Genomic DNA, 14,442 nt, shown 5'->3' on the forward strand with positions numbered 1-14,442 from the left:
ATGTTCTTTTTGAGACTAGAGAGTTTTTTGGGCTGTGGGTGTTCAGTGTTAAACAAACAAACAAAAACAGGTTGATCCAGGGCAAACTAGGATGGTTAGTCACCCTATAAAGTTAAGAAATATTTTTCATATGCATACCACGTCACATAATCTTAGAAATTGGATGCTATTTTTCATGAGGACAAGCTTTTGATCAATAACGGCAATCCTTTTCATTATTCAGGAATAATGAAGAGAAAGAAAATAAACACAAAAACAAATACTTGGATTCTCATTCCTGGCATTATTGCTGCCTTCACCTGGCTATCAACTATGGCCACCAGGAATGCTAGAGGTACTATGTTGTTAGTCCTTTGTACTGGAGTGGGGGTGGAAGAGAGAGAAAGAGAAGGAGAAGGAAGGAAGGAAGGAAGAAAGGAAGGGAGGAAGGAAGAGAGGAAGAAAAAAGAATGAGAGACAGAGCAGATTTACCAAAGATCACAGTACTACTAAACGACAGAGCAGAGCTGTGGCAAAATGAGAATGTTTACCTCAACTTCATTCTTTTCACATTTTCAGAGACATTCATCAGTTCTCCTGCTCTTTATAATGCTTCATTTCTCTCATATACATATATTCTGAGAAAAAACTGGTCTAGTGGTTGGAAAATGCAGGGAAGCCACATGACTGCACCTAGATGATCCTGGGGATGTCTCTAAGTTTCCTCAGTAAACAGGTTACTATTATCTGGTTTCTCAATCACATTAAAAACTTATATTTTATTGCCTGCTTTTCTGCTTTTATCTCCTTGTGGATGTTTAAATTGGCACTTCAAAATTAACAAGTTCTAACATTCTGTTGGCTATACCTGAGAAACAGAAAAATCTCACACTTCCTCCTCTTACCCTAATTCAGGACACAGCTCCTCTTGCCTGAATATTACAATCATCTCTTAACACCTTCCACCACAGCGCTTGCCCCTCATACCCAAGAGATTCTTTACATAGAGGCAGAATGACCTTCCAAAGCCAAGGTCTGAGCCTGCTGTCTCTTCTCTGTGAAGATTTCCCTGGCCAGCGCCTAACCCAGCCTGCTTTACTTTCTCCACATCACTTGTTACCATCCAGTAGTCTATATATTTGACTCATTTATTTGTTTCTTACATACCTCTTTTACTAGGAGGTAAGCCTGTAAGTTAAGACCAGTACCTAGCACAGTCATCATTAAATAAATATTTTTGGAACAAACGAAAATAATTTTTCTATTCAAAACCCTCTAAAGGCTTTATTCAAAATAAAAACTAAAGTCCTTGTAATGGTCTACGAAGCCCTACATGATCTACTTTGCCACCCTAAGCCACCAACATTTCTCTCTCCCTTGCTCACTCAGCTCTGACACTGGGTCCCGTCCTCACAAGTCTTGGGTATGCTAAGCAATTTCCAACTCAGACCTTTACCCTGTCTCCTTCTTGCTCCTGCTATAAGGAAGCTCCTTTCGCAGATGTCTCCCCAGATTTCTCCTTCATGTTCCTCTGCTCAGACTATCTGGCACAAAATAACATTGTCCCTGCTCTACACTTGCTTCTTTGGTAGCCAGCATTCTCTTTCTCTACAGTACTACCATGACCTTACATATTGTCTAATTATTGGCTTATTGCTTATGTTCCACCCCCAACCTGTCCCACTTGAATGTAAGCTTCATGTAGGGAATAATCTGGTTCGTTTGCTGCTGTATTCTAGCCTGGCTTAGAGTTGCTCAATAAATATTTGTTGAATGAACGAATGAATGAATGAATGGATGGGTGAATGGATGACTTTACATAGGTTTTTTGTTTTTTGTTTTTAGTAATTTCTCTTTACTGTTACATTTATTGTAAACATTTTTCCCAGTTTCACATTTGACTTATAATTCTTATGGTATTTTTATATGAAGCAGTAATTAATTTTTATGCAATTCTTTTTTTTTCTTTATAAATACTATTACCTGAAAAGCCCTTCCTGACCCAAACAACTGTTTAAGACAAACCTGTTTTCTTCAAATATTTTATGGTTTTATTTTTTGCTTTTACTCTTCTAACATATCTTGAATTCATTGCTTATGTGAGCTAATCTAAATTGATTATTTTCCAAAGACAAATTTTCTGCATATTATGTATTTATTAGGATTATTGACTAATTCTTTCAATGTTAACTCTATCTCTATCTTTCTGTTCATAGAAAGTGATCCAGATTATTTAGGATAGTGTTTTAATTTTTATGATTTTAGGAGATGGACAGGGGATGTGGCAAATGCTACTTATCTATGAAATGCAGTTAGCATATCAGCTAGACCTATTTTTCTAATGCAGGGTGACCCTTCTGTTATTTAAAGATGTAAAACAATGTTGAAGACTTGAAAAAAAAGGCCATGGAAGGTGCCATTGATGGATAATTAATAAAATCTACAGGGACTGTCGATCTATTTCAGATGCTTATGGCAGAAAACAAAGTGATTTACCTCCACAAACTGGGAAAAATTGAAGACATTAACTCTACCTGCTGAAATGATTTTCAGCCTTTCCCCAAATAATATTTCAGAAGCTATGAAAAACTTGATATCTCAGCAAGTGACACTTTAATTCTAATTGTTTATGTCGAAGATAGAGAAAAACAAAATCATGACCTAATATTTCAGGTAGAAGGTTATATCAAATTTCTCTGAAAAATCTTTCTAAAATAACAAATATTATGAAAATCAAAAAGATATATAAACAATTTTCACAGGAAGAAAATATTGAGATATTATTGAATTTATCATTTGTAGAATATTAACAAAAGATGTTTTGTGAAATGACAAAAATATTAAAACATTTTAGGGTTTATACAAATAATTATTATAATTTTATGATGTGGATTAGTATTGTTCTTATATTTTATTTAAACCTGTTTCCTCTTAATTTTTAAGGCTAATTCTATAGCTATATTTGCTAAGTTCTAAAATGATACTATGAAGAATTTAATTAAAAAATGTGTCGAATATAATTATAAAGCAGAAAAATAGTCGAGCTCAGTACAATATTCTGTGTTCTAATATAAGATGGTCACTTGGTGAAGGTGTAGTCTGCCAGGTTTCTCCACTGTAAACTTACTATTCTTTCCCCCTGTAATTACTAAATTCTTGGGGAACAATGTATTCATACTATGAAAATATCCTGTTTATCCTTAAACTTTAATTAAGTAATTTTAACATCTATTGGTAGATCTTGCCTGCAACAATTATTACTGTGGTGTCCTAATGGCAATTTTCCTCATTTCTTCTAAATTTACTGATTACAATTCTTCTGTAGGAGGAGTTGTGCCATCTCCCCCATTTATGTATTCAATTATTTATTTATGAGAACAAGGGCTCATGGGTATTCATTTTAGTCTATGGATGCTAATTCAATACTACTGTTATTTATTTTGTTTCTCATAGTTTTCTAGTTTTAGCCCTTTGGCCTAGGTTGGCTCCTTGGCCCTTTGCCATGCCCCCATCCTTTTGAGCACATTTTTACTCTTTGATATCACAAGATGCTACGGATTCATTTTTTCTTTTTCATGATCTAGGCTTGGAATTGACCATTTATCCAAAAAAAGAAGTAGCTAGTTCTTAATTATTCAACATTTTCTAAATAGTTTACAGACTTTAAGTTTATTTTTTCTTTATTTGCAGCCATATTCAGGCTAGAGGAATACTGATTAACCTACCATGACAAAAATAATAGTTCAGGAATTAGAGAGATTGCCAATTTTTATAATGACTTCACATGCCTATTTTTAAAATTTGGTTTCTTTAATTGATAATATTGGCAAAAACTAACATGATGCTTAGAGATTACTTATAAATACTGTCATCTAAGCTGCCAATTTCTATGAATAATCAGATTTCTGCTGTCTATACCATAGAATGAGCTGCAAGGAATCTCATCTTCTTCATCTCACTTCCTAACCCACTCTGCTATACACTAATGGTGACTGAGGCATTTCTATAGACCTAAGGATCTACATAACACTATGTAAACAACTAACATGGAAGGAGTCTAATATCCCCATTTTATGGATAACCAAACGGGCTGAAAGTAAAATGAGTTCTCCAAGATTACAGATTTAGCTGTGGTTCAACTAGGAACCAAAGTCTGTGTTTGGAACCCACTGGATTATTCTTAATAACTTCATCACAATGTTGGAGGAGGCAGGATTATGTTTCAGGTTCTGAAAGTCTTGACAGAGTGAGCCCACAAATGTCAGCTAAAATGGACAGAACTCAAATTAGACAAAAATCAAGAGAACTCTGTTAATTATAAAATAAACTGCTTTTTATACTTTAAATTAAAAAAATTTAAAGTATAAATTTAACTTAGACTAAAGCCCAAAGATAATGGAAGAACTGCAACTGTATCACATACATCATGTGGGTCCCCCAAACCTCACAAGTACTTTTTGTTACACTTGTTGAGAATTTAATCCTATATTCTCAAACACAGGCTCTCTTGTCCTGGTGGTATGTATGTATGTACATATGTATGTATTTTTAATTTTTTATTTGAATAGTATTGGTCTAACATATCAGGCAGTTTTTAAATTATATTTTTTATAATTAAAAAAATTTAATTACAGTTGACTTTCAATATTATATTAGTTTCAGGTATACAATATAGTGATTAGTTAATTATATAACTTATGAAGTGATCACTTTGATAAATCTAGTACACATCTGACACCACGCATAATTATTATGATATTATTGACTATATTCCTTATGCTATCTTTACATTCCCATAACTATTTTTAACTACAAATTCGTACCTCTTAATCCCTTCCTCAATTAACCCATTCCCCCAATCCCCCTACCACCTGGCAACCATCAAAATGTTTTCTGTATCTATGAATTTGCTTGTTTGGTTTGTTCATTTTTTTGTTGTTGATCTTTAGATTACACATATAATCAAATCATATAATATTTATCATTCTCTGTCTGATTTATTTTATTCAATATAATAAACTTTAGGTCCATTTGTGTTGCAGGTGACAAGATTTTATTCTTTTTATGGCTGAGTAATGTTACATTGTATGTATGTACTATTTCTTTATGTATTTATCTATTGTAAATAATGCTGCAGTAAACATATAGTCGTATATGTCTTTTTGAATTAGTGTTTTGGGATTTTTTGGTATAAATATCTAGAAGCAGAATTACTGGGTTTTTGTTTTAAAGTCTATATTGTCTGATATAGTTATTGCTACCCTAGGTTTTTTGTTTGTTTCCATTTTCATGAAATATATTTTTTTATTCTCTTACCTTCAGTTTGTGTGTCTTTCAATCTGAAACGAGTCCCTTACAGCATATGCAATGATCTTGTTTTTTCACCTATTTAGCCTCTATGTCTTGATTAAAGAATTTAATCTATTTACAGTTAAAATAACTTTGATAGATGTGTACTTATTGCCATTTTATTATTCATATTTTTGGTTCTTTTTTTTTTTCTTCTTAAAAAAGTGTCTCTAACATTTCTTGTAATACTGGCTTGATGGTGATGAGCTCTTTTATCTTTTTCTTCTCTGGGAAGCTCTTTATCTGTCTTTTGATTCTAAATGTTAGTTTTGCTGGGTAGAGTAATTTTGGTTGTAGGTGCTTGCTTTTCATCACTTTAACTATTTTGTGCCAATCCCTCCTGACTTGCAAAGTTTCTGTTGAGAAATCAACTGACAGACTTATGGGTGCTCCTTGGTAGATAACTAATTGCTTTTCTCTTGCTGCTTTTAAGATTTTTCTCTTGGTCTTTAACCTTTGGCATTTAATTATATTGTGTCTTGGTATAGGCCTCTTGGGTTCATCTTGTTTGGGACTCGCTGTGCTTCCTGGGCTTGTATGTCTATTTTCTTCACCAGGTTAGGGAAGTTTTATGTCATTATTTCTTTAAATAGATTTTCAATTTCTTGTTCTCTTTCTTCTGCTTGTGGTACCCCTGTGATGCGAATGTTAGTATGCTTCATGTTGTCCCAGAGGCTCCTTAAACTATCTTTATATTTTTTAGCTTTTTTTCTTGTTGCTGCTCTGATTGGGTGTTTTCTGTTACCTTATCTTCTAAATCACTGATTTGATTCTCCGCTTCATCTAATCTACTGTTGATTCCCTCAAATGTATTCTACATTTCAGTTATTGTATTTTTCATTTTTGGCTGGTTCTTTTTTGTGTTTTCTACCTCCATTTTTATGTCTCCTCTTTGCTGAAATTCTCACTGAGATCACTGAGCATCCTTACAACCAGTGTTTTGAACTCTACATCTGGTAGACTGCTTGTCTTCATTTTGTTTAGTTCTTTTTCTAGAGCTTTGTTCTGATCTTTCATTTGGGACATTTCTTTGTCTCCTCATTTTGGCTGCCTCCCTGTGTTTGTTTCTATGTATTAGATAGAGTTTCTATGTTTTTAGGTCTTGGTAGAGTGGCCTTATGTAGTACGTGTCCTGTGGGGCGCAGTGGCCTAGTCTCCCTGGTCCACTGAGCCAGGTGCTCCAGGTATGTCCCTTTTATAGGTTGTGTGTGCCCTCCTGTTATAGTTGAGTCTTGATTGCTGTGGGAGGGGCTTACATTCAGGCTGACTTGATTGCTGTGGGAGGGGCTTACATTCAGGCTGACTACAGTGAAAGAGCTGTGTTGCAGAGGCTGACCCTACAGATTAAGATTCACTTTAGCACAGCTGTGGTGCCTGCTCAGTCTGCCATTTATGTATGTGTTTGAGTGGTGCTTTGGTGTTATCTGAAGCCGGTCACTGGGAATATTGGTTCTGGGGCCTATTGGAGGGGCTTTTTTTCAGGCTAAGGTCAGCCAGTGCCTGTATCTTGCGTGGGGCCACTTGAAGAGTTACAAAGTCATCTACAGATGGCTGCCACCATTGCTGAGCTTGGGGGTTACTTGAGAATCCAAATCATGAAGTGAGGCAGCTGTTGGTAGTGCCAGGCTTGAGGCTGCTTAGCAAGAGCATGGGGTACAACAAGGTAAGATGCTGCCTATTTGGGGTTTGTGAATGTTTGAGATGTTTTAGGAAAGTTTGCAGCATGAGCCAAGACAGACCATTTGTATGGAAAAGCCACTGGAAGCAGCTTAGGTAGGCTAACAAGTTGAGTGGGGCAGGGCCCCTTAAGGAATCACCAAGGCATGGTGAATGGTGTTAGCTAGATTGATGGAGACTCAGAGTGGTGGAATGGCTCAACAAAGGAACAATGGATTCTACTAGTACTTCTGTCTGGGAGAAAGCTGTCTCTCTAGCCCTCGCCCTGAAGCAAGATAATTCAGTACCTCCTCTGGTGTCCCTGGTATCTTTCGAGCTGCTGCCCTAGTAGTGGAGCTCAGAACAAGTAAGTTCCTCCAAGAGTGAGTCCATGCATGAGCCCTTTAAGAAGAATACCTGGACTTTCAGCCACCTTTCATTTAGCCTCAACCTCAGCTGGTTTTCATAGCCAGAAGTTTTAGAGACTTCTCTTCCCATCACTGAAACCCTGGGCTGGAAAGACTAGTGTAGGGCTGGGTCCTCTTGCTCCTCAAGAAGGACTTCTGCAGCCAAGATGTCCCTCCTAATTTTTAACTTTTACACGTGGGTGTGGCACCAGCCCTTTCGCATCTTTGCCCCTTTTACCAGTCTTGAGGTGGCTTCTTCTGTATATCCCTAATTATAGGGCTTCTGTTCAGACTAGACTGCAGGTGATTCTCAATGATGGTGGTTCTGAGGTTTAGTTGTAATTTTAAAGTGGTCATGGGAGGAGGTGAGCAGTGTTTGTCTATTCTACCTCTTAACTGGGAACCCTCTTCTCCTCGTCCTGGTATTTTTTAATACAATTTTAAGCAAGTCATTACCTACAATGGAAATAAACTATGAGTAGGCAATGATTATGAGGTAAGGTTAGTATATTAGTCAGAGTTCGTCAAAGAAACAGAACCAGTATGCTATACACAGAGATATAGATACATGTGATAGAAATTATTATAAAAATTTGCTCATAGGATTACAGAGGCCAAGAAGTCCCACAATCTGCTATCTATAAGCCAAAGAAACAAGAACGATGGTTGTGTAATTCAGTCTGAGTCTTAAGACCAGATAACCAAGGAGCTGATGATGTAAATCCTGGTCTGCATCAGAAAGCCTTAAAACTAGGAGTGCCAATGTTTGACGTTTGAGAGCAGGCGAAATGGATATCTCAGCTCAAGCAAAGAGTGCAAATGGGCCTTTGCCTTTTTTTTTTTTTAAATTCAGGCCTTCTATAGATTGTATGATGACTACTCATATCAGGGAGGGTGATCTTCTTTAGTAATCTTCTGATTCAAATATTAATCTTTTCTGGACACACACCACAGACACACCCAGAAATGTTTTACCAACTATATGGACATCCTTTAGCCCAGTAAAGTTGACATTAACCATCTCAGTTAGGGACTAATGAAATGAATTTTGAGAACTTGTCATCAGAGAATGTATGGTAGCCAAAGAAGGAAAGAATATGCTCTGAAGTTTAGAAAGTAGAACTTCTAAAAGTTTAGTGAAAAATTTGTATTACTCCATAACATGAAGTTTTGAAAGGAAATATAACTTTAGAAGGTTGGAAAGTTCTCAAAAGATGTAATTATGACTGTATAATCCTATAGATTGAATTGTATGAAGCTACAGAAGGCATGCTTATCAAATATGTAGATGACATGAAGCCTGGCAAGAGAGTGAACACATTGTATGTCAGAATCAGAATTGAAACAACAACAAAAAAAATCTTGTCAGTCTGTAGCAATGGGATGAATCTCTAAAAAGATAGAAGTTAACTGGGATTAACATAAGATCCTACACTTGGGTCCAAAAACCCAACTGCCCAAATGAAGTTGGAAGTGATGCAGCATAGCAGCATGTGATAAAATGACTGTCAAATTTTAATAAACCAAAAAGTTAAAGAGATATTATAACAATAATAGAAGTGCTAAACATTTCAAAAAAGATTTTTCCACCATTGTCTGCTGGTCAAATCTTACGAAGTAATTGTTTACTTTTGGATCAGTTATAAGAAAGGGATAAGTAAAGGAAATATACTTAACACTTATTAATGAAACACATTTGAAGATATGCGGGGTTGTTTACTTTAAAGAAGAGACAAATCTAAATTCAAGACGAGGAAGGAATAAAAGTTCTCTTCAAGTATTTTAAGGACTTATAAGTCAAAAATGCTAATGGGGTTTAAAGAGTAAAACTAGGATCAGTGAATAGAAGCCACAGGAAAATAAACTTCAGCTCAGAATAAAGAAGTTATCTAAAATTCATATAGGCTCTTTGAAGAGTGGGTTCCCAACCAAAGGAGACATTTGAACACAAATTCATTCAAACAGTAAAAGAAATTGTAGGTCAGATAACTTTATAGTTTCTGATGCTATGTTTAAGGACTATTGTGAGAAATAACTACTATATCAGACTTATTTTAATTCATTATTTTTTAAAAATTCATTCTTGACAGGGGCAAGATTCATTTGTTGGGTAGTATGTCTATATATTTTTAATAACAAACTGTGTTATATCAACATGGAAAATATTTCTAGAAAAGAATTAAAAACATTAAATTTCAGGGAATTTTGAAAGATTTATTTAGTCTTATTACATCTTTTATTTTGGTGTTGATACTTACTGTAAAATTGAAGACATTAAAATCATGAGGAGCTAGGTTCTAGAAGAGCTAATTACAATCTCTAATTATAGAGGAAAAGAAACTGACTAAATGGCACATATTCTCTACTCATATTGTAATAGTAATTGAATCTCTCAGACATGTCAAATTCTCCTTTCAGAATTTCTAGCACTGCCCTTTCTATCAAACTATCAAAAGTCCCTAGCCATGAACTTCTCAGTTGCCAGTGCATTGAGGCATTTCCTAACTAGTGCAGCCCAGGAAAGACTTTGTTGACATTGTCAGATCCATAAATTCTCTTTCACTTTTTAAATATCTTGTTAGTGCTTCTCTGAGTTACCACTTTCATCTCTTTCTTTCTACTCTACATGTTTCATTCTCTATTGCTCTTCACTTAAATTGGTAAAAATCTCTTACATTCTAAGATAATATATAAAACTTTTTTTTTTTTTTTTACAAAATCAAAAGAAAAAAAGCAAGGAAGAAGTTAGAGAAAGGGGAAAAGGATGCTTTGAATTTTGATTCAGGGTCTTCTTGGAAAAACCTAAACTAAGTTATCTCTGAGAGTGCTAGTGAAATATTAGAGAATCATTTTACAGGCTGTATTTAGGAAAAGAGAGATTTGAGAAGAAGATAATTAGATGAAAGAAGAGAGAAATAGTTTAAGAGATTGAACTTGTGAGTTCTTAAGTTTTCTTTTAAACAATGTAATGGTTAATTTTATATGTCAACTTGGCTAGGCCATGGGACCTCGTTTTGGGTCAAACTCACCAGTCTAGATGTGGCTGTAAAGGTATTTTTAAAGGTATGATTAAAATTCAAATTGGTAGAATTTGAGTAAAACAGATTATGTTCAATAATGTGAGTGGGGATCTTATCTAATAAAGTTTTGAAAGTCTTGAGAGTTCCCCACAGGAAAAAGGGATTCTGCCTCCAGGATGGCTTCAGGCTCCTCACTGAAGCATTGGTACTTCCCTGGGTCTTTAGGTCCCTGCTGGCCTGCTCTGTAGATTTCAGACTTGCCAGCCTTCAAAAATGCATGAGCCAATTTCTTAAATCATTCTCTTGACAGATAGATAGATAGAGAGATGGAGAGATGAAGATAAAGATATAGTGATATAAATAAAAGCATATCTTTATAGATTGTGTGCATACAAATCTATAATTATCCAATTTGTTCAGTTTCTCTGAGAACCCTGATTAAGAGCAATGAATTTATTTACTCTCTTGTCCTACTCACTAGTTTCCTCCTCCTACTTTTGTCCTTAAAATTGACCTTCTTCCAGGGTAAGACTCTGTACTCTTCCTTTAAACTTTCTGTATGAAGCCACTTCTACCTCCCTTCTTACTCCAAAATGATACATTATGTAATGATATCAGAAAATCTGTATTATAGTACAGTTTGATAAACCATTAACTCATGGATATGTATATCTTCCTATCAAAGAAATGGAAATTATGATAGACTTAACGAAAGCCTCACCCAGGATTCATTGTAAGGATCATTTGAAATAATACATGTTAAACAGCTTTTCAGTCTAAAACCTTACCATATTTTTTCTTTTTCTTTTTTACCTACCTCATTGAAGAACTGTTCTAGAGTAAAGGGTACAAATCAATTCAGTGAAATTCAACATAGATTCCCTGTGATAATCCTGATACCTTAGAAGCTCACAAACTGGTAGAGGGGGAGAATCATGTAAATACTTAAATAACTCTAAGACAGGTAGATCTGGGGAAAATGCTTTAAGATATTTATAAGCAATGGGCATGTTATGAGAGTAAAAGATAAAATAATTTATCCATTGTTATATTAGGCTCTAGAGTGCTTATACAGTGTGCCAGATATTGTATCAACACTTTATACATATTATCTTACTCAAATGTTACAACAACTGTGTGAGAGGTACACTATTAATAGTCCTATTTTATAGTTGCAGAAACTGAGGACTTGAAAATTTATTAAATGGTCTAAGGCCATGTACTTAAGAGAGTGGAAGAATAAATACTCGAATTTAGAATATCTAATTCCAAAGGCCAAGTTCTTAACTGTCACATAGCAATGCCTCTTATATAAAGAAGAATTAGTAGAATCAATGCCTGAAAGTGGGAAAATGTAGGATGTGTTTTTTGTATGACTGAAAAACAGCATGATTGGATTTCTACTTAAGGCAATACAGCAGATCATATATTCAGAAATATACCTCCTGGTGCAATATACCTAAAATGATAGATTAAACATTTGAAAAAATCCAATTTAGTGACTTAAGTAATAAAAAATATAATTAAGGGATTCCCTTAGAAGATAGAAATAATTAATCTGAAAAGGTAAGCAAATCAGAGTTTTGTTGATCTATACAAGTTTGTGACAGGAAATAAAGTCTTAGGCTGGAGAAGGATAGATAATAGCTAAGTGACCTCTGCATGAAGGTAAAACATGTGTAGGAAGATGCTACTAATGAACAATAACAACAGAACTTGTTGAAAAAGTTGAAAGTAAGGTTATATACTTTCCTTAGCCTTGGTTTTAAATGAAATGGTAAGGGGAAAACAAGCAAAAGTCTCTCTTGAGAATTCTTAATTATGATCATATACTCATTGTTTAGAAGTTAGAATTCAAATATCTATGAAAGCTAGGAAATCCCAAGAGGTGGTAGAGAAAATAATGGTTATGAGGCTGAGAAGCCGAGCAGAGCTCTCAGCAATTTTAGGAGGCTTACCAATAAGATGGAATCCCAACAAACATCTCACATTTTGATTTAAGCAACATAAAGGGTTATAATCTAGAAGTAATGACTAGATGGAAATAGACCAGCTCTTACAACTAATAAAATCCATTCCTAATTAGCTGAATACCATACTGCGTGAGTTGATCTGCTTTTATCCTGACACACACACAATAACCAAAATATATCCTCTTGGGAGGAAAATTACAATATCAAGAACTTCAATTTATCTCTTTATTTTTTCATCACAATGCTCAACTTTATTTTCTTTAAAAATTAAAAAAAAAAACACATGTCTCCCATGAATCAAAATAATCAAATAAAACCAAAGAAAAAAAAAATAGGCCAGATAATCAAATCCAAAATCAATTGACAAATTAGAATAAATACATATCGACTTTAATATGATAATTAATGTATGCTCAAAAACATTGATGGAGAATTTTAATAGACAACTGAACTCTAAAGAATGATTAAATAGGAATTCTTGAAGAAAAAAATATAATTACTACAAGTAAGGACCTAGTAGACAAATTAAGAACAGAACAGTCTCAGCTAAATAGAGGATTAATGAACTGGGAAATAGAATAATAGAAATATCCAGGCTAAAGAGTAGAGAAACAAATGTATAAGAAAAGTAAGAAAAACAAAAACAAACAAAAAGAAATCAAAAAGTCATTACAAGAGGCATGTAGGACATGGTGAAAATGCCTCGTGTGGGTGCACTGGAATCTCAGAAACAGAGTAGGAGAATGGTTCTATTTTTGAAGTAATACTGACTGAGAATTTTCTAAATTTGATGAAAGACATCAAATTTCATGTTCAAATAGTATTACAAAACCCAAGAATAATAAAAACCAAGCAAGCATACTGAGGCATACTATTATATACCTCAAAGAAAGTAAAGCCAATGAGAAAACTTGAAACACAGCCAGAGAGAAGGAAAGACACATTACTTTCAATAATAAAATACTTTTATTACTTTTAAGACCATACAAATAGAACTTATTTCTTAACAAAAATCATGGAAACCAACAGATAGTTGAATGACATTTTGAAAGTACTGACTAAAAATAACTGCCAACTTAGAATTCTAAACCAAGCAAATACTCTTCAAAGATGACCTGAATTATATATTAGAAAAAAATGTTTTTTTAAAATGAAGGCAAATTAAGACATTTTATGCAAAAAAAATCATCAGCAGAGACATATACACACACAAAGAAAAACAAACACAAAACCCGAAGAGAATTGTTCAGGCAGAAGAAAATGATCCAATATGAGAGAAAGAAAGATGAAGAAGAATTAAAGAGTAAAGGAAAGAAATATATGCACCAATCCAAATGATTATTGATTATATACAATAATATCAATAATGTCATGTAGAAGTTTTAAGTATATGTAGAATTAAAACATAAAACAATAATAGTTTAAAAAGTGAAAAGATGCTATGTGTTTTAATGCCTTTGCATTATACTGAGAGTGGTAAAAGTAATTATTTAAGTTAAACTCTAGTAAGTTAAAGATACATGTTATGATTTCTAAGTTAACTATTAAATTAAAAGTAAAACATGTATAACTAATAAGAGGTGGAATGGAATAATTTTCTAAATAACTTGATTAATACAAAATAAGGAAATAAGAGAGGATAAATATCTCATACTGTAGGTGGGGATTATTAGAAATAAAGCCATATTTGGCTAGATTAAAATCCAAATATATCAGTAAATTAGAAAAAAATGTAAACAGACCAAATATATTGATTAAAATGCCAAGAGTATCAGTAAATGAAAAAGGAAAACTAAATTATATATGCTGATGTGTGTTAAATAAAGATAAAGTGTTAAGCCTTTTCACCTCTCTGGCCTTTCCATTCCAGTTCTGAATATAATCTCCAAACCAAGAGAAGGATAAAATAGAAAGAAAAGAGAAGACCTCAAACAATCTGAAAATAAAATTATGAAAGAAAAATAAAATAATAAAAAGGGAGAAATTCTCATATACATATGATAGCTACTATAAAAAATAGAGAATAAAAATATTTGTAAGAAGGTGGAAAAATTGAAA

The 14,442-nt window shown here is 33.8% G+C and overlaps 1 pseudogene; it reads left to right on the plus strand.

Moving 5' to 3' along the window:
- Positions 1 to 2,285: 2,285 nt before the first annotated feature.
- LOC120591702 (EKC/KEOPS complex subunit TPRKB-like) lies at positions 2,286 to 2,806 on the plus strand (annotated as a pseudogene).
- The last annotated feature ends 11,636 nt before the right edge of the window (positions 2,807 to 14,442 follow it).

Source organism: Pteropus medius, unplaced genomic scaffold, assembly GCF_902729225.1.
Source record: "Pteropus medius unplaced genomic scaffold, Ma_sr-lr_union100, whole genome shotgun sequence".
In the NCBI taxonomy this organism is placed as follows: domain Eukaryota; kingdom Metazoa; phylum Chordata; class Mammalia; order Chiroptera; family Pteropodidae; genus Pteropus; species Pteropus medius.